This window comes from Leucopleurus acutus (genome assembly GCF_964270905.1).
Source record: "Leucopleurus acutus genome assembly, chromosome: 12".
Lineage (NCBI taxonomy): Eukaryota > Metazoa > Chordata > Mammalia > Artiodactyla > Delphinidae > Leucopleurus > Leucopleurus acutus.
The window spans coordinates 81,563,876-81,585,478 of record NC_139154.1 but is presented as its reverse complement, the minus strand read 5'-3'; the positions used below and the strand labels follow the sequence as shown (position 1 = coordinate 81,585,478).

Here is a 21,603-nt window from a genome sequence, read left to right as displayed (position 1 = left end):
ATCTGAATATGTCAATGCTAGAAGTAAAAGCAAAGAAGTGAGTATAACAAAATTTAGGAATATGTGGAATGGGTTAAGAGAAATATGAGAGGAACAAGCCCATGGAGCCACCAAGGTATTAGTAATGTTCCATTTCTTAAGTGGGGTATATATCAGGGTCCAATAAAAATTATTATTCTTTTAGCTGAAAGTATACTTTTTGTGTACTTTTATATATATTTTATAATAGAAAGTAATAGAATTTTCAGTTTCAGGTACCATAAATTACATTGAGTTGAATTTAGAGTTTTAATTTTACTTACAGTATAACCTAGCTGTTGTAGTTCTTTTTAACTCAAGCAATTTCATGTATAGTCTCCCCTTTTTTTCCTCAGAACAACCCTGCTAAGGAGGTATTATCAATTGACAAATGAGTAAACTATTTATAAAGTGGCACTTTGATCTCTACCCAACAGTGAAACCTTTGGAAAACAGTCTTTATAGAAGCTGAGAGATGTTAATATATTGCATGAGTTATGACCTATAATTGAATATTGCCTTTTTATCTGAACGATTTTAGTATATTCTAAGAGATTCTTCACCCTAAATGAGGCAGTGTTCTATGTATAATCATATACATAGACATGACAGAAATACTGGGACTGACGTAGTACTGATGTAACCACACAGACTCTAACTTTTCTGTGTGGTTACATCTGGAATTGAATGTTTTCTCTTAGGGTATACTAGGTTTTTCATATTTCCTTTTTTGCATGCTTTCTACTATTTCAATTATAATGAATGTTTAGTAGTTCTTTTGACAGTAGGCTATACACGGTATTATGAAAAAAGGAACGTTAAGTGTAGAAGAAATTGAATGAGATAGCTTAAGTTGGAACCATTCTTTTGTTTAATCTGCTGCCAAGAAGTTCTGCTTAAGGGAAGAGAAAAAGGGCAAATACTTTTCTGTATTTGTGAAGTACTAGAATTGCATTACCCTCTGTACTTGGCTAGCCAGTATTTTAATACTCTAAAAAAAGTTATTAGATAATGGAATAAGTCCTAAACAGTAAAGATCATCATAAAGAATTTTAAATTAAAGATGAAAGAAAGAGGCACCATGCAGAGTAGGGATATACCTAAGATCACCCACTGGTTAAGCTGAGGACTCAGATTGCTTGAGTCCAGATTAGAAAAAGAATAAAATATTATATTGATTTTAATATCAAAAAGTATATGGCGGGGCTTCCCTGGTGGGGCTACTCTTCATTGCGGTGCATGGGCTTCTCATTGCGGTATCTTGTTGTGGAGCAGGGGCTCTAGGCGCACAGGCTTCAGTAGTTGTGGCTCATGGGCTTCAGTAGTTGTGGCTCACGGGCTTCAGTAGTTGTGGCTCATGGGCTCTAGAGCACAGGCTCAGTGGTTGTGGCATGTGGGCTCGTAGCCGTGGCTTGCGGGCTCTAGAACGCAGGCTCAGTAGTTGTGGCACACTGGCTTTGTTGCTCCGCGGCATGTGGGATCTTCCCAGACCAGGGCTTGAACCCCTGTCCCGTGCATTGGCAGGCAGATTCTTAACCACTGTGCTACCAGGGAAGCCCCTACTGCTGATATTTTAAAGGATACAAATAAAACAGCCAGATGAAGAGATGCATAAGGCAAGTTATATGGGAAAGGACTCGAAGCCTCTGTGCCCTCTCCAAGTGCAGCACCTTCCCAGCCCCTCCATATATTCACCAATCCAGAAGCTCTCTGAATCTTCTCCTTTTGAGTATTTATGGAGGCTCCATTACATAGGCATGATTGATTAAATTACTGGCCATTGGTGATTAATTCAACCTCCGGCTCCCCTTTCCTCCCTCCTCCCAAGAAGTCCAGGAGTGAGACTGAAGTTCTAACCCTCTAATCATGTGATGTGGTTGGTTTCCCTGACAACCAGGCCCCATCTGTAGAGGCTTTCAGAAAGTCACCTCATTAACCTAAACTCAGGTATGGTTGAAATGGGATTGTTATGAATTACAAAAGACTTTCCTTTTACCTTTTTGGCTCCTTGTCACTTAGGAAGTTCCAGGAAGCTCCTTTGTCACAAACAGTACAAAGATCTAATATACATATTTCTTATTATAAATCACAGTATCATAGAAGGAAGATGCAGATTTGCCTAAACTAAGTTCAGAAGGTGATTGTTCACCTCTCTGCTTCCATAAAATTGAACAGTCCTCCAGAACTACTGAATAGGGAAGTATTAATGGAATCTTACTCAGCCATAAAAAGAAATGGAGTTATTTGTAGAGAGGTGGATGGACCTAGAGTCTGTCATACAGAGTGAAGCAAGTCAGAAAGAGAAAAACAAATACCATATGCTAACACATATATATGGAATCTAAAAAAAAATGGTTCTGAAGAACCTAGGGGCAGGACAGGAATAAAGACGCAGACGTAGAGAATGGACTTGAGGACACAGGGAGGGGGAAGGGTAAGCTGGGACAAAGTGAGAGAGTGGCATTGACATATATACACTACCAAATGTAAAATAGCTAGTGGGAAGCAGCCGCATAGCACAGAGAGATCAGCTCTGTGCTTTGTGTCCACCTAGAGGGGTGGGATAGGGAGGGTGGGAGGGAGACGCAAGAGGGAGGGGATATGGTGATATATGTATAGCTGATTCACTTTGTTATACAGCAGAAACTAACACAGCATTGTAAAGCAATTATACTCCAATAAAGATGTTAAAAAAAATAGGGAAGTATTAACAAGTAAGAGCTTTTCATTATAAGTAAATAGAAACTATAAGAGGAACTCCTAAATATTGATGAAATAAAAGGGCAAACATTTCAGTGAATGTGCCACATATGAAGCTTATTTTACTAACATGGAAATATGTTATAAAGGATTAATAGTTAATTTTACTTATTTCCCCTCTTAACTATAAGACTGTTGTCTTCTGACTCAAATATTATTATGTGATTATGGCACAGAAAATCATACTTTTAAAATGCTTATAAAATAGTATGCAAAATCTTGGGACAGGGAGCTTTATTGCCTAGAAATAAAAATATCATGTTTATAAAATATTTGTGGGGAAATGTACTGATGTCTGCATTTTCCTTGGCACTGCAACAAAAAAATAAGATGAACTGATGGATAGAAAGGGAGATGAATAGATATGTGATAAAACAATGTTGTAAAATGATGATAGAATCTAGGTGGTAAAAAAAATATATATATTACTTTAACTTTCCTGGATGTTTGAAAATTTGTATAATATATTGGAGGATAATATGTATTATGTTGGAGTCAATATTTACACTTAGAATTCAGAAAACAAAAGGTAGTCTTTTAGAAATGGCTCTTGGCTTATGAAAAATATATATGTCAGGCAAAAAGAAATTGTTAACCACTTTGACTTTTAAATGGCTTTTTAAATTTTACTTTTTACTAATGGAGCATACACAGTAAATAAAACAATTATATGAAACCAATTCAAAAAACAAAAATACTAAAACTGCTACCTACGAATATTTAGAGAATAAGACAGAATGATATACAGAGAAAAACTTCCTGGTCAGATCATCCATTTAATGGATAATATATTTAAAATATTTGTTTAAAGCCTGGTAGAGCTGGCAGGAAACTAAGGGAAACACTCAGAAGTTGAAATGACAAGGATGCTTGATTCCACAAGAATAAGCAAAGTCAAAGTTTGCCTTGAGGGCATCTGCTGGCACCTGGCAGTGAGGTGCTTGATTTATAAAGGCTGTGTACTCAGAGGGTTGGAGACAAAGCCTAGGGCTCAAGCAGAGTAGGAGACTGGATCAGAGATCCCCACATCAATCTAGGACCCTTGAAGGGCAACATCTTCCTTGAGAGAACTAAAAGGAAGGAAGGTATGAGATGCAAGAAGGAATGGTGGACAAAAATAATGTTAAATTTGTGGGAACTTAAACAAAAATGGATCATGTAAAACATAACCACTAATGTCTAATGCAGGTGGTTAAATTAAGATAGAATCCTGGACAATGACAACATATAAATCAGAAGAGAATTGAAGAAGTTAAAGCATTCTAAGGTCCTTGACTTTTCAAGAGGAAGGTAGAGATACTTACTAATACCAGATTTTATTCAGTAAAAGATACACGGTAGAATTTCTAGGGTAATCACTGAAAGAATAGAAATAGAGTGTATACTTGTCAAACAAATAGAGTGAAAATGTTGGATAAGGAAAAAAAATTCAACCCCAAAGAAGGCAAGAATTGGGGGAGGGTGCAGCATGCAGGGGGAAGAAACATAAAAAAAGACGAAAAACAGAAAACACAATGAGGTAGTAGAAATGAATTTTAAAAATCAATAATCATTGTCAATTTAAGTAGGTTAAAATTTTCATTCGCAGAGATTGTTGAAGCAGTTTTTTCTATGTTTTTACAAGAGACACCTAACACACAGAAAGTTTAAAAGCTAGAGAATGGAAAAAAATTATACTAGAGACCTAATAATGTTATATAAATAGTCTTTAAAGCAAAATCAGTAGTACAGATTAATAGAGATCAATATCAACAGAAGAATCAATTTACCAGTAAGATTTAACAATTCTAAATGTGTATAATATAGCTTGAGTACACATAAAATAAAAATTGACAAATCCACTTTCATAGTTAGAAATTTTAATTCCCTTTGTGTGGTAATTGATAGATTAAGTGAACAAAGTATAATTAAGGAAATAGAGAATATGAACAGGCACTATTGTTAGAGCTAGAATATAGCAATGAACAAAACAGACACACACACAAAAATCCATGGCATCATAAAGTTTACAGTTAGTGAAGGAAACATGTAAATAAGTAGGTAGAATATATAGAATGTTAAGTAATGATGCATACCTTGAAGAAGAGCAAAGCAAGGACAGGAACTAGGGAGCATTGGGTGGTGAGGCCTCCCTAAGAAGGTGAAATATGAGTTAAATCCCAGCACTTTGGCTGGAGCAGTGAATGAGAGGCAGAATAATAAGAGCTTGGGTCAGAGGTCTAGCAGGTGGCTCGGTTATATAGGATTTTTGTTGGCTGTTGTAAGGAACTGGGATTTTTCTCTTGAATAATAGGGCAAGTCAATAGATGATTTGGACCAACTAGTGAATGAATCACTCAGTTGCTATGTTGAGAATAGACCTTTGAAGGCCAAGAGCAAGGAGAGCATTTGGGAGGCTGTTGCAATAATTGAGTGAGAAATGGTGACCATTTAGAGCAGATTGGTAGTAAGAGGGATGAGGATAGAGTGCTTAGATTTTGGACATATTGAAGGTTTGGCTAATAGCATTTGCTCACAGACTGGATGAAGCATATGATAGAAAGAGAAGGTAAGGATGACTTGAAGTGTTGGATCTCAGCAACTGGAAAAATGGAGTTGCATTGACAAGACCAGTAAAACTGCAGAAAGAATAGGTAGTGGGAAAAGGTCAAGAGATTGGTTTTGAACATGTTGAGTTTGGATGAGAAATTCAGAGGTAAGTTCTGAGGCAAAGTTATAAGGGAAATACATAGCTTTAAATGTTTGTATTAGAAAAGAAGAAAGGCTCAAAATTAAAGAACCATGCAATTTAAAACATTATTTATAATAGCCAAGATATGGAAGCAAACTAAGTGTCCACTGACAGATGAATGGGTAAAAAAGATGTGGTCTGTATTAATAAAATGGACTATTACTCAGTCATAAAAACGAATGAAATCTTGCCATTTGAAACAACATGGATGGACCTAGAGGGTATTATGGTAAGTGAAATAAGTCAGACAGAGAAAGACAAATACTGTATGATTTCACTTATATGTGGAACATAAAAACAAAACAAATGAACAAACAACAAAACAGAAACAGACTCATCAATTCGGAGAACAAACATGTGGTGGCAAGAGGGGAGATGAGTGGTGGGGTTGAGTAAAATAGGTGAGGGAAAGTAAGAGGTACAGACTTCCAGTTACAAAATAAATGAGTCACAGGGATGAAATACACAACATGAGGAATATAGTCAGTAATATTATAATAACTTCATATGGTGACAGATTGTAACTAATTGCAGTGATCATTTTGTAATGTATAGAGATATCAAATCACTATAGCAATTATACTTCAATTTTTTTAAAAAAGCACCATGCAATTTAAGAAATTCAAAAAATATTAGCAAAATAAACCTACAAAAAGTAGAAGGAAGGAAATAATATATGCTCAGAAATTAATGTAACAAAAACTTATAAAAGAGGATTAATAAAACTAAGCATTTGTTCTTTGACAAGATTGGTAAAACAGAAAATAATGAACAATATTAGGGATATACTAAAAGGGACCTAATGATAGACATGTCAGAGATTTTGAAAAAATAAAGGGAACACTATGAACAACAAACTTGAAAAATTAGGTGAAATGGAGAATTTCTTAGAAAAATAAAAATAACCAAAACTGAATGAAAAAAAAAATAGAAGATCTGAATAGCTCTATAACCATTAATGAAATTAAATTAGTAATTAACATTTTTCCCACAAAGTAAGCCACAGTCCCAAGATGTTTTTAACAAATGAGGATCCATGACTATACTCACACAACTTTTTCTTCATTGTTTTTCTTTTAGCCGTTTTTTCTTTTTCTTTTGCGGTAAGCGGGCCTCTCACTGTTGTGGCCTCTCCCGTTGCGGAGCGCATGCTCCGGACGCGCAGGCTCAGCGGCCATGGCTCACGGGTCCAGCCGCTCCGCGGCATGTGGGATCTTCCCAGACCAGGGCACGAACCCGTATCCCCTGCATCGGCAGGCGGACTCTCAACCACTGAGCCACCAGGGAAGCCCAAGCCGTTTTTTCAAATGCATATTTATTTACATAGTTGTAATCATTGAGTACGTGAAATTTTAAAGAAAAAAATACTAAGAGTTGCTTCACTATGATGGCCTTCTAAGAGACTTTTACTTTCTTTGATATGGTCCTTAGATTTAAAGATTGTTTAACTCTAGAAAGTGACTCACACATATATGAACAGACCTTTGTTTAGGAAAAGGATCAAAGATCAAAAAGGGAAAATAAGCAGAAGGGAACAAGGACAAAACCTTAAGGCCTTTAACTGAAAGCAACTCGATGAATGTGCTTTTATAGACGAAGGAGATTGTTTTCATGTGGGCCCAGTTAGGGCTGGTTGGGTATAGGGGCAGTTGAGATTCCCACCAGAGGGTGAGGGGCCTTCTACCATAATGATGATTTGAAAAAAAAGTTGTGATACTAATCAGTAAATTGGTAAACCAAACAAAATTTGTTGAGGATAGATGCAAATAACTTGAAGGCTGTTTCATGAACAAATTTGACACACTTGGCTCTTCTTCCTCAAGGTTCCCCTTTTGTAGTTAATCAGGGGTATGAGCCAGGGATGTGGCCCAAAGCATCCAAACTGTGTTGCATTTGGCAGTATGGCTTTCCTTTTCAGCATCACTTCCCTATATATGACTATACCAGTGAAATAAGTCCTTAGATTTTACTTGTATTGCTCACATTCTCTCTCAGATTTTTATGTCTAAAAATCAAAATGGGTAAAAACTGCATTGTTAAAAGGAAAATCATGATTATTTGAAAAGCCACCATAATAACCATTCTGTTTTATTGGAATTACTGTAATGGCCTTAAGAACTCTCTTTTGTCCAGTGTGAGAGAAAAAGACTAGATTCGTCATAGAGGTGGAGTTAAGAATAGGGATAGTCTGCTTATTAGGCATCATATTGAATGGATGAATCTTAAGACTTTTTTCACTCTGGTCATTACTGTTTTCATTTGTGATGTACAAAATTTGCTTTCTGCCTAAATTCTAGTTGAGTTTTCTATTCAGAACTGCTTGTCATTCTCATTTTCTCTTGGATGTAACTTCCCACTGTCTTCTCTGTTACTCTTATTCAATGAGTAATTTACTGGGCTGGGGTAAAAGGCCACATTTATAAGTGAGTGAACTGTGTCTGCAGGCCTGACACTTCTGATCAAGACAGTTGTTGACCTCAAACCCCAGACTGGCCCCAAATGACGGCCTCCTCATGCTTCTCGTCAGGATGTCTTACTCTCTTTAGTTTGGCAGATGAAAGGGATCTTTCACATTCACTGCATTAAATAAATGGCATTTATATGAAGGGATTTATTCACATTCACTGCATTAAATAAATGGCACCTAGCTGCAATTGGTATGTACTAGAGACGAATATGGACATGTAACATGGACCATGTAACAAAGTTACAGCTACTTTTAAAAAAGCTGTGGCGTGAAGAGAGCCTTTACCAACGTGGCAAAAATCAAAGATGTCTTCTCAGATAGTGAAGGACATACATGGTATGCAACTTGTGGCTATTAAGAGAGTGATGATGATTCTTGGCTGTTGACACTCATGAAGACTTAAGTCTAGGAGAAATTCGGCTTTGTTAGAGACTCTAACCTTCTGAGGTCTGAAAAGAGAGATGCAGAGAAGATACAGTCAACAATTTATTAGGCAGATTGTTTACATCTGCAGGTCTCACAGCTCAAGGAAAGACCTTGATAGAGTATAAAAAATGAACCTCAATAAATAAGTTTCAGAATATGTCTACTTTTATGTGAAATGTTTCCTTTGTGTTTGATAAAGTATAGATATAATGTTAATAATTCTTTTTTATTGTATATTTAAACTTAACTCAAAAAACTATGAACAGATGTTATAACCTTATTTCTAATTATAGTGAGTATTCGCCCCCATCTGTCATCTTCTAGAGTAGACAGGATAAGTACCATTCACTTCCTATTTTTTAATTCCCCCCACTTCCCTTTCCTTCCCCACTGATAACCATGTTCAAATAATAAAATATTCAGCTTGCTGTAGATTCTGATTCTTATTAACTATCTCATAACATTTTATAGAAAGAGGTGCTTGGGTTTTGTCAGTACCTGGAGAAGGAGCATCTATCTAAATTTTAGGGAGGTAACAAATACTAGCTTTCCTTAGAAAGCTAGCATGTGGGCCTCAGCAGTGTTAATGGCTGGAAAAAAGACATTACTTTGGTGAAATGTTTAGTGAACACACTGATCACATGTGGTTGTTGCTCTGAGAGGATACGTATTTGTCTTTTAGTTCATAGGTTTTATAAATAAATGTTGTTTAAACCTAAAGTCCCCCATGAATTCAACTCTTCCTTATCCACAGGACTGTACATTGTCATTATAGTTTAGAACAGTAAGCTACATTTTTTCCAATGTATAAGTAATTGTATAAGTAATACATGATTTTATAAGTAATACATGATTTTATAAGTAATACATGATTTTGTAAGTAATACATGATTTTCTTTCACAATATAATACCATTGCCTTCTTTTCATGTCAGTAAACATAGATCCACATCATGCATTATAGAGATGTACCACTATAATTTATTCAGCCATCCTCCTATCTATGGACATGGAATATTTCCAGATTTTTGCTACTATGAGCAATGCTGTAATAAATGTCATATTCACGTATATTCTCACACACACATACACACACACTTTTGTGCATTTATCTGATTATTTCCTGAGAATGAATTCCTGTAAGTGAAATTTCCAAGTCAGAGTTATTCACATTTATAAGATTCTTGATATATTTTTGTCAAATGTTCCTGTCACCATTTTTTCAAATTAGTCATCATATCCACAGTTGAAATAATCAATATCTTAAAGCGCTGAAAATTAAATAGGTGAAATTTGGCACCTTGCTGCTTTAATTTTTGTTGTAGTAAATTCTTTCTTCTTATTTAAAAATTTAAATAATAAACTTTATTGTTTAGAGCAATTAAGTTCATGGCAAAATCGGGAGGAAAGTGTAGAGATTTCCCATATACCCTCTTTCTCCAACCTGCTTTAATATTAATATCTTTTTTTACTAATGGTTATTGCATACATTTCCCTATACACACACACACACACACACACACAGACTATTTGTATTTTGTGAAAGGTTAAAAGCTAGGGGCTTTATAAATATGATCACATTTAATCCTCACATCATAGTATGTAAGCATATATTATTCTTATTTTATAGCTGAGGATAATCAGAGTGATTAAGTAACTTGTATAACAATTATATATAATATATGGCAGACCAGAATCCTAACTTGAGTCCATCTGACCTCAAAGTCCATGCCCTTCACCATTATACTAGAAACTGAATCACCTCGAGGTAAGGAGTTCCTGTTTTCTAGAGGTATTTGATAAAAGAGGAGATGTATACTGCTATAGAGGGACAGTGCAGTATAGAGGGAAGCAACTGAGAATTTTGAATATGGGCATTCTTACCATTCCTTAACTTCAGTTTCTTGATTTGTATCAATAAATAAGGATAATCATGGTACCTACCACACTGGGATGTTATTAGAATTAATATAATAATCCCTATAATAGGAGCATGTGGTACAATCTGGCACATAATAAGGACCCATAAATGCTATTATTGATTATGGTGTTGTAGAGGTTTAATAAGATGAAGGTGGACTAAATGAACTTTTACAACAGTATTTCCCAACTTTTCCTCATTACTGCCACCTCGAGGAGAAAAAATACATTTTAACTAAATAAATTTAATTTCTTCCTAAAAAGATAAGTTAAAGTCTAAGTAATAAGATTTCTTAGGTAGAGTTAAACTTTGGAGGCCCACAAACTGTTGTAATACCCAAGATTTTTAAAATCTTTTTAAAGAAGTAAACTTTTGCCCTTGAAGGTGATATTGGTCTCATTGCAAATGCATGTTTTAGAAGGAAATGCCTCCATTTAAAATCAAACAAAATTCAAAATTGTCAAACTCATAGGAGAGTTATCCTAGGTTTGAGGGAGGAAATGGGACTAAATGAGGTTTCCTTGTAGTTTTATTTTTTTGTAGTTGTTTAAAATTAATTTATTGCTGTATAGTTGATTTGCAGTTTATGTTAATTTCATGTCTACAGTGTTATGATTCAATATTTTTATAGATTATACTCCATTTTAAAGATATGATAAAATAATGGCTATATTTCCCATGCTGTATAATATATTCTTGTTGCTTATCTATTTTGTATATAGCAGTTTGTATCTCTTAATCCCATACACCTATTTTGCCCCTCCCACCTCCCCTTTCCCCACTGGTAACTACTAGTTTATTTTCTATATCTGAATCTGTTTCTGTTTTGTTATATATATTCATTTCTTTTATTTTTTAGATTCTATATATAAGTATTTGCCTTTCTCTGTCTGACTTCTTTCACTAAGCATACACTCTCTAGGTCCATCACATTGTTGCAAATTACAGAATTTCATTCTTTTTTATGGCTGAGTAATATTCCTGTGTGTGTGTGTGTGTGTGTGTGTGTGTGTGTACCACATCTTTATCCATTCATCTGTTGACAGACAGTTGGGTTGCTTCCATATCTTGGCTATTGTAAATAACGCCGCTTTGAACATTGGGGTACATGTATCTCTTCAAATTAGTATTTAGGGTTGTTTTCCAGATATATACCCGGGAGTGGAATCACTGGATCATGTGGTAGTTCTCTTTTTAGTTTTCTGAGGAACCTCCATACTGTTTTCCGTAGTGGCAGCAACAATTTACATTCCCACCAAAAGTGTACACAAAAGTGTACCTTTCCTCCACATCCTTGCCAACTTGTTACTTTTGATGATAGCCATTCTGACAGGTGTGAGGTTATATATCATTGTGGTTTTGATTTTCATTTCTCTAATGATTAGCGACATTGAGCATCTTTTCATGTGCTTGTTAGCCATCTGTATGTATTCAGTTCAGTTTCTTTCATCAATGTCTTATAGTAAAAGTACAGGTCTTTAACCTCCTTAAGTAGATTTATTCCTAGATATTTTATTCTTTTTCATGCAATGGTAAATGGAATTGTTTTCTTAATTTCTCTTTCTAATAGTTCATTGTTAGTGTATAGGAATGCAAAACATTTCTGTATATATATATATATTTTTTTGTGTGTGGTACGCGGGCCTCTCACTGCTGTGGCCTCTCCTGTTGCGGAGCACAGGCTCCGGACACACAGGCTCAGCGGCCATGGCTCACGGGCCCAGCCGCTCCGTGGCATGTAGGATCTTCCCGGACCGGGGCACGAACCCGTGTCCCCTGCATCGGCAGGTGGACTCTCAACCACTGCGCCACCAGGGAAGCCCTGTATATTAATTTTGTATCCAGCAACTTTACCAAATTCATTGTTTGGCTCTACTAGTTGTCAGGTGGAGACTTTAGGGTTTTCTATATATAGTTTCATGTCAACTGCAAATAGTGAGTTTTACTTCTTCCCTTCCAAATCTGAATGCCTTTTCTTTGTTTTTTTCTTCTCTGATTGCTGTGGCTAGGACTTCCAATCCTATGTTAAATAGAAGTGGTGAGAGCGAGCATCCCCTGTCCTGATTTTAGAGGAAAGGCTCTCTCACCTTTTCATCACAGAGTATGATGTTAGCTGTGGGTATATCATATACTGCCTTTGTTGAGATTTGTTCTCTCAGTGTTGATGAGAGTTTTTATCATATATGAATGTTGAATTTTATCAAATGCTTTTTCCACATCCATTGAGATGATCATTTGATTTTTATTCTTCCTTTTGTTAATGTAGTATCAATCACATTGATTTGTGAAAATTGAACCATCCTTGCATATCTGGAATAAATCCTACTTGATCATGGTGTGTGATCCTTTTTATATGTTGTTGGATTCAGTTTGCTGATATTTTGTTGAGAATTTTTGCATCTATCTTCATCAGCGATATTGGCCTGTAATTTTCTTTTTTTGCTGTGTCTTTGTCTGGTTTAGGGATCAGGGTAATGCTGGCCTTGTAGAATGGATTTGGGACTGTTTGCTCCTCTTCAGTTTTTTGGAATAGTTTGAGAAGGATAGGTATTAGCTCTTCTTTACATGTTCAGTAGAATTCCCCTGTGAAGTTGCCTTGTCTTGGATTTTTGTTTGATGGAAGTTTTTATTTTAATTACAAATTCACTTTCTCTACTAGTTATCGTTTTGTTCTTTCAGATTGTTTGTTTCTTCCTGATTCAGGCTTGGCAGGTTGTATGTTTCCAGAAATTTGTCTGTTTTTTCTAAGTTGTCCAATTTGTTGGCATGTAGCTGTTCATTGTATTCTCTTTTTTTTTTTTTGTATCCCTGTTGTGTTGGTTATTATTTCTCCTCCTTGATTTCTTATTTTGTTTATTTGGGTTTTATCTCTTTTCTTCTTGATGAGCCTGGCTAAATGGTTTATCAATTTTATCTTTTCAAAAAAACAGCTCTTCGTTTCATTGATCTTTTCCATTGTTTCCCCCCCCCATTTTATTTATTTCCTTTCTGATCTTTATTATTTCCTTCCTTCTGCTGACTTTTGGCTTCATTTGTTCTTCTTTTTCTAATTCTTTTAGATGGTAGGTTAGGTTGTTGGTTTGAGATTTTTCTTGTTTCTTGAGGTGGGCCGGTATCACTTTAAACTTCCCTCTTAGAACTCCTTTTGCTGCATCCTATAGATTTCGGAAAGTTGTATTTCCATTTTCATTTGTCTTGTATTTTCTGATTTCCTGTTTCATTTCTTCATTGACCTATTGGCTTTTTAGTAGCATGATGTTTAGTCTCCATGTGTTTGTGCTTTCCCCTTTTTCTTTCTGTAACTGAGTTCTAGTTTAATACCTTTGTTGTCAGAAAAAACGCATGATAAAATTTATGTCTTAAATTTATTGAGACTTATTTTTTGGCCTAGCATGTGATCTGTTGTGGAGAATGTTCCATGTGCACTTGAAAAGAATGTGTATTCCACTGATTTTGGATGGAATGTCTTGTAAATATTAAGTTCAACTGGTTTAAAATGTCATTTAAGACCACTTTTGCCTTATTAATTATCTCTCTGGGTGATCTGTCCATTGATGTATGTGGGGTGATAAAATCCCCTACTATTATTGTATTATTGTCAATTTCTCCCTTTATGTGTACTAATATTTGCTGTATATATTTATGTGCTCCTGTACTGGGTACATATATGTTGAGTGTTGTATACTGTTCTTATATTGATCCCTTTATCATTATATAATGCCTTATTTTGTCTTTTGTTACAGACTTTGTTTTAAAGTCTATTTTGTCTGATATGAGTATTTCTACCCCGCTTTCTTCTTCTTTTCATGTGCATGAAATATCTTTTCCCATCCTCTCACTTTGTTTATGTGTGTCATTAGCTCTAACGTGAGTCTCTTGTAAGCAGCATATAAATGGGTCTTGGGTTTTTTTTTTAATCTGATCAGTCACCCTTGTCTTTTGATTGGAGCATTTAGTCCATTGACATTTAAAGTAATTATTGATAGGTATGTATTTATTGCCACTTTATTATTGTGTTGGCCAAAAAGTTCGTTTGGGTTTTTCTGTAATACCTTACGTAAAAACCCGAACAAACTTTTTGGCTAGCCCAATGCTTGTGTTCTGGTTGTTTTTGTAGTTCTCCTCTGTTCATTTCTTCTTATTTTTGTTTCTTCCCTTGTGGTTTGATGCTTTTATTTCTTGGTATAGTTCTTTTCTTTTCAAGTATTTTGTGTATCTTTTGTAGGTTTTTGACTTGTTGTTACATGAGTTTCATATATGTTCACCCAAAATTATATCTACTTGTTTTAAACTGGTAGCCATTTAAGTTCAAACACATTCTAGAAGATTTATATTTTTTTCTCCACTCCCCTACATTTTACATCTTTATGCTTATCCCATAACTGTTTACTATAGTTATAGTTGCTTTCATAATTTTTTGTCTTTTAATCTACTTACTGGCTTATTTAAGTGATCTTCAGTCCTTACTATATATCTGCCTTTCATAGTGGGATTCCTTTTCCTATATATTCATACTTCCTTTCCATTTAGAAAAGACCCTTCAACATTTCTTTTAGGGTAGGTTTAGTATTGATGGATTCTTTTAGTTTTTGCTTGTCTGAATATTTCTTTCTCTCTCCTAAGATTCTAAATGATAATCTTGCTGGGTAGTGTATCCTAGGTTGCAGGTTTTTCTCTTTCAGCACTTTAAATATATCATGCCATGCCCTTCTGTCCTCCAAAGTTTCTGCAGAAAAATCAGTTGATAACCTTATGGGGCTTCCTTTGTGTATGACTCTTTGTTTTACTCTTGCTACCTTTTGAGTCATCTCTTTAACTTTTGCCATTTTAATTATGATATGTCTTAGTGTGGGTCAGTTTGAGTTCATCTTGTTTGCAACTCTGTTCTTCTTGTACCTGGATGTCTGTTTTCTTCTTCAGGCTTGGGAAGTTTTCACTCATTATTTCATTAAATACATTTTCAACCCCCTTTCTGTTTCTTCTCTTCTGGGACCCCTATAATGCAAAAGTTGGTACGCCTGATGTTATCCCAGAGGTCCTTTAAGCTGTTTTTATTTTTAAAAATATGTTTTTCTTTTTGCTGTTATGATGGGATGGTTTCCATTATTCTTTCTTCCAGATCACTTCTGTGTTCTTCTGTATCACTTAGGCTGCTTTTCATTTCTTCCAGTGTTTTTTGTTTTGTTTTTTTGTTTCAGCTGTTGAAATCTTCATTTTTGATTGGGTCTTTTTATATTTTCTTGTTCCTTTGTAAAATTCTGTGTTCATCCATTCTTTTCCCTAATTCAGTTAGAATTCTTATTACTAATTTTTTGAATTCTTTATCTGGTCAGTTGTTTACTTCTGTTTCATTATTTAATTTTTTCACGGGTTTTCTTTTGCTCTTTCAATTGAGACCATTTCTTCTGTCTTCTCATTTTGCTTAACTTTCTCTGTCTTTATGAATTTAGGTGAAACAGGTACCTACTGTGGTCTCGAAGGGCTGTCCTTATGTGGAAGTGTACCTATACAGTCTGTGTGTGCCCAGTGGCTTTGGTGGGAGAACTGGATTTTATGTGAACACAAGTACGTCTTTCCTGAGGGTGTGCTGGCACATGTCACCCACCTTGGTAGGAGGTGGGGATGGAGATGGAGGGGATAGAGCCTGAGCCAGATGTCAGGTGGGACTTCCCCTCTGCTCAGTGGCTGTCACTGCTCTATCGAGGGTGGGGTCAGATCCCAAGTTGCTGGAGTATAATCCCTGAGGGTCGAGTCCAGACTGGCTCTGTTCCCTTTAAATGTGTGCTCTAACTTCTCCCAGCACTGGCACCCTTGCCCCAGAGGGGAGCTGTGCTGGAACAAGAGGGGCCTGTGCAGGCTCTCGGCCTGTGATGAGACGTGGGCTGCTTCTGATGCACTGCCTTTGCAAGGGCCAGTAATGGCCTCCCCCTCCCTGCTTAGATGCTTCTTTGGGTCTAAGGCTTCTTCATCCCTCAGAGCCGTTCACTCCCCTCAGCTTCTGCCACCCCTGCCATTGTGTGGAGCTGCACCGTAGGGAAGGTGGGGCCCTGGAGGCACTTGGTGTGTGTTGGTGTGCAGGCTGTGTTAGTCGGTCCTCAGTAAGAGATGGGTACTACTACTACTGATGTGCTGCCTCTGTAAGGGCCAGTGATTGCTGCCCTACCCTACTCAGATGCTACTTAGGGTCTGAGTTGCCTCTGCATCTCACAATCATGCTCTCTCCTTAGTCGTGGCAGCCTCACTTCAGTGTAGAGCTGTGATGTGAAGTTAGCAGGGCTGGAGCATTCACTTGGCTCAGGCTAGGGTGTGCACTAGGATGGTTGTGTAAAACTGGGCAGCCACTTGAGCACTTTTTAGTCTGCCCTCTCTGTCCTGCTTCAGGACACAGGCAGCACACATGCTTCTCACAAGTAGAGTCCAGGCTTCCCACAGCCCTCCTTATTAGTACCACTGGCACTCCAACCAGCCAAGGGGGCTTTCTTCCCTGTGTTGGACATCAGGGCTGGGGAGCCCAATATGTGGCTCAAACTACTCACTCCCTAGGGTATGTGTCCACCTGTGTAATCTCTCTTTTCCTTTGAGTCCCCTGCCAGGGCCAGATCCCAACCTGATTGCTTCTTTTCCCTTCTTACCCAATTCCATGTGTATCTTTTTTACAGATTTCATTGTACAGGAGACTCTTTGCCAGTTTTTAGTTAGTTTTCAATGAAAATTTTCCACATGTGGATGTATTTTTGATGCATTCATGGGGGTAGGTGGGTTCCACATCCTCCTATTCTGCCATCTTGGTCCTAACCTGATTTCCTCATACTTTTAAGGTTCTTTTCAACCCTGAGATTTTATGATCCTATGTTTCTCAGGCTCCTTTGAGTAGAAAAATAAAATCTCTGTTCCTAAGATAACCTTTTCCTAGTTAAGGTTTTAAGTTTTCCAAGTTCTAAGTGAACAGTTATGGTATATCAGTGTAAGTCCTGAATAGTGGCACACATAAATAGTTCAGTGTAGATTCAAATAACATTTACAACAATGTTTACCTGACATATTTAATATTCATAATTATAATCTTGTTACGTAATAGCCAGATTCTTGCATGTATCCATTTCTTTTTATTACTGCATGGTATTCCATGGTATGGTTCTGCCAGTTTGTTTTACCATTCATCCTTTGAAGATTGAAGGAGATCTGTGTTGTGTCTAGTTTTGGGCTATTATGAATAATGCTGCTATAAACATTCACGTACAGGTTTTTATATGCACATGTCTTCATTTCTCTTGAGATAAATGCCCAGGAGTGCAGTTGCTGGGTTACATGGTAGTTATAGGTTTAGTTTTTTTAGAAAAGCCGAACTGTTTTTCAGAGTGGCTATATTTTATGTTTCAACATGCACTAAATGAATGATTCACTTTCTCCACACTCCTGTCAGCATTTGGTGTTGCCACTGTTTTGTATTTTAGCCATTCTGAGAGATGTGTAGTGATATCTCATTGTGGCTTTAATTTCCATTACCCTAATGGATTATGAAAATATTTTTCATACAATTATTTGACATTAGTAGATCCTCTTTGATGAAATGTCTCTTAATACCTTTCACCATTTTCTAACCTTTTTTTTTTCATTGTTAAGTTTTGAGAGTTCTTTGTTTTAATACCTAGCCTTTGTCAGATAGGTAGTTTGCAAATATTTTCTTCATCTGTAACTTGTCTTTCTATCCTCTTAACAGGGTGTTTGGCAGAGTGAAAATGATTAATTGTGATGACATCCAGTAGCTCAGTTTTCCTTTTATTAATTCTGCTTTAGGTGTCAAGTCTAAGTCTTTGACTAGCTTTATATACCAAAGACTTTCTCTTATATTTTTCTTCTAAAAATTTTATAGTTTTATATTTTACATTCATAAGACCATAATCCATTTTGAATAAATTTTCGCATAAGTGAGAGATTTGGGTTTAGGTTCTCTTTTTCCTCTGATATCCAGCTGTTCCTGCACCATTTGTTGAAAAGGTTACCCTTCCTCCATTGCATTGCTTTTGTACCTTTGGCAAAAATCACTTAGGCATATTCATGTGGGTTTATATCTGGTTTCTCTATTTTACTCCATTGATCTTTGTATCTGTCCTTTTGTCAATACCACACAGTTTGATTACTGCAGCTATATGAGTCTTGAAATCAGGTAGACTGAGTCTTCTCATTTTTTTTCTGCTATTCTCATTCCTTTATCTTTCCATATAAATTTTAGAATGATCTTGTCTAAATCTAAGATATCTTGCTTTGATTTTGATAAGAATTGTGCTCAACTTGTTTATGTCAACTTGGGCATAATTGACACCTTTACTATATTGAATTTCCAATCCATACATGGTATGTCTCTCCATTTATTTAGATAATTGACTTTTTCACCAGCATTTTATAGTTTCCAGCATACAAATCCCATACAAGTTTTCCTTAGATTTATGTCTAAGTATTTTTTTTGACTAATTGTAAATGGTATTAAATTTTTAATTTCAGTGTCTACATGTTCATTGTTACTGTATAGAAATACAATTGATATTTGTATGCTAATTGATCCTGTGGCCTTGATGAATTCAGTTACTGATTTTAGGAGCTTTTTTGCAAATTTCCTTTCATTTCCATTTCTTCTCTTATTGTGCTGGCTAGAACTTCTGGCACTTTGTTGAAAAAGAGTGGTTAGATTGGACATCCTTTTCTTGTTCCAGTGTTAGGGGAGAACATTCATCTTTCACCTTTAAGAACAATGTAGGCAGAATCTGCTCCAAATATTTCTTCAGCTTTTGAGAAAACTATTCATTCAATCAACAAGTGTTTATTTACTTTGTACCACCCGCTATGCTAGGAGTGCAGAAGAGAGCTCAAAGCTCTCTCACGTTGTGTCTGCTGAGGCTGTAACCCCATGCTTACTATAATTTAGGGTCAGTGGTCATGATCAGTTTCAGGATACGCCAGTTTATACATGTATTATCTCACTTAGCTATTTTAGCAATGTATTATATTTTTTAGTCTTTATTACTTTATATGAGCCACTATGTAAATCTGACATATTCTCCTTCCCCATCTTATCACTTTAATATAGTTTATTTCTTTTTCAGTGACTTGCCTGTAGTTACTTCTCAAGAATTTTAACCTTTTCTGACTACATGTAATTAAGGTCACTATGAATTCTGATCTGGTCTTTCTCAGTGCTACATATATCCCCTTCCTTTCTTCCGTCTTATCCTACCATGAAAACACTCTCCTGAGATCTGCAATGAAGGGGGACATACTTTTAATTGATTTACCAAGTTCCTGTTCCCAGAGTTAAAATTATTAATATCACATCTATACAATTGACATTTATCATTAGAATATAGTTCATTCTTAATCCGAGCTGTGACAGTAGTTTCTCTGAGCTGACTGTGTGTGTAGTCATCCTGATAGGTTGGCTGAGTAAAACATGGCTTTCCTGTTAAGTTTAAATGATCACTACAGTGAAAGACCTACAGCTGGAATGGAAGAAAGGCTGAAGAGAATTACAAAACTAAAGAATGGGATTTGGCAGACTTGGGCTTGAGCAAAAGAAGTGTGAAACAACAGGTGCCATGGGTCGTTATCAGCATTTTTAATTAACATCTGTTTTCAGCCTGAAGCACTTTGCTGAGAATGCTTCACTGTGTCTGTATACAGAGATAAACACAGACAGTTGAGAAGCAGCTAAATAGTAAGATGTTAGTAAAACATAAAGGTTTTCCTTGAGAGGAAAAAACATTGGAGGTTACTAACTGGATATAGATGTCTAAGGGCACCCCTATAAAAACTGTGTTTTAAACCATTTATTTTGAGATTTAATATGTATAGACAGGAACACTAAAAGGTATGAAAAGATAATCCATAATAATAAAAGTGTTTACCTCTGCTTATACCTTGGCTTGGGACTTGGAGGTGATTCTGAGGGGGTTTGTGCTCTTTCTGCATTGCTTGAGTTTTGAAAATGAGAAGATATTTGTGTATTAAGTTCATAATTAAAAGAATAAAAGACAGAATCCTAAATCTGTATGTTTGGCAGTAGGTATTATGGAATTTAAGAAGTTTTCATGTTGAAAATATGGAAAGAGTTTAGAAAATTTAAAACATCAATAACGGTTTAGGCAAGGGAGTAAAATTACTGTTCTTGATTGGCTTTTGTTGGATAGAAAAATGTTCACTAATGTCATCTAACCATATGATATCAAGTGCTTAAATTTCTTCAACAACCAGTCACTAAGACACAGACTTCTATTGGCCTTTAGTCTAATTAAAAGCTGAAGTTTGGTTTGTTTTGCGAGATTTGGGGAAAAATTTTTTTGGAAATGTTTAAATAGATACTACTTTTTAACAGATATATATAAAGCTACCAATCTGACTCTCCTAAGAAATGTTATTCTGTAAGGTACAATTTTAAAAATCATGGAATTTACCTATCGGGGGCATTTTCATTATTTCAAGTTGGGGCTATTACAAATAAAGCTTCTATGAACATTCATAGATAGTTTTTGTGTAGATGTGAATTTTCACTTCTTTGTGATAAATGCCTAGGAGTGCTTGCTAAGTCATATGCTAGGTTTTGTGTGTTTAGTTCTATAGGAAGCTGCCATTCTGTTTTTATTTTTTAAATTATTTATTTTATTCATTTCTGGCTGTGTTGGGTTTTTTTGTTGCTGTGTGCAGGCCCCCTCCAGCTGCTATGAGAGGGGGCCACTCCTCGCCAAGGTGCGCAGGTCCCCCACCGCGGTGGCCTCTCCTGCCGTGGAGCATGGACTCCAGGTGTGTGGGCCTCAGCAGTCATGGCACACGGGCCCAGCAGCCGTGGCTCGTGGGCTCCAGAGCACAGGCTGAGCAGCTGTGACGCACAGGCCCACTTGCCCCACAGCACACGGGATCCTCCCAGACCAGGGCTCAAACCCATACCCCCAGCACCGGCAGGCAGACCCCCAACAACCGCGCCACCAGGGAAGCCCCATACTGTTTTTAGAGTGGCTGCATCATTTTGCATTCCTACTAGAAATGTGTCAAAAATCGTTTCTTGTCACCCTTGCCAACATTGTCAAAATTTTTTATTTTATATGTGTAATGATGTTTCATTGTGGTTTTTATTTGTATTTTCCTGATGGCTAATGATGCTGAGGATCTTTTCATATGTTTATTTCCCATCTATATATCCTCTGGTGAAATATCTCTTGGTGTCCTTTGTCTATTTTCTAATTAGATTGTTTGAAAATATACTTTTCATAAGTTTATAGATATGCTTTGGGAA

General features: G+C 36.2%; 1 protein-coding gene across 1 annotated transcript in view; it reads left to right on the top strand.

Annotated features, from left to right (window-relative positions):
* Positions 1–21,603, top strand: part of WDPCP (WD repeat containing planar cell polarity effector) — a 276,624-nt gene that overhangs the window by 169,922 nt on the left and 85,099 nt on the right. The gene's annotated exons all lie outside the window — the stretch shown is intronic.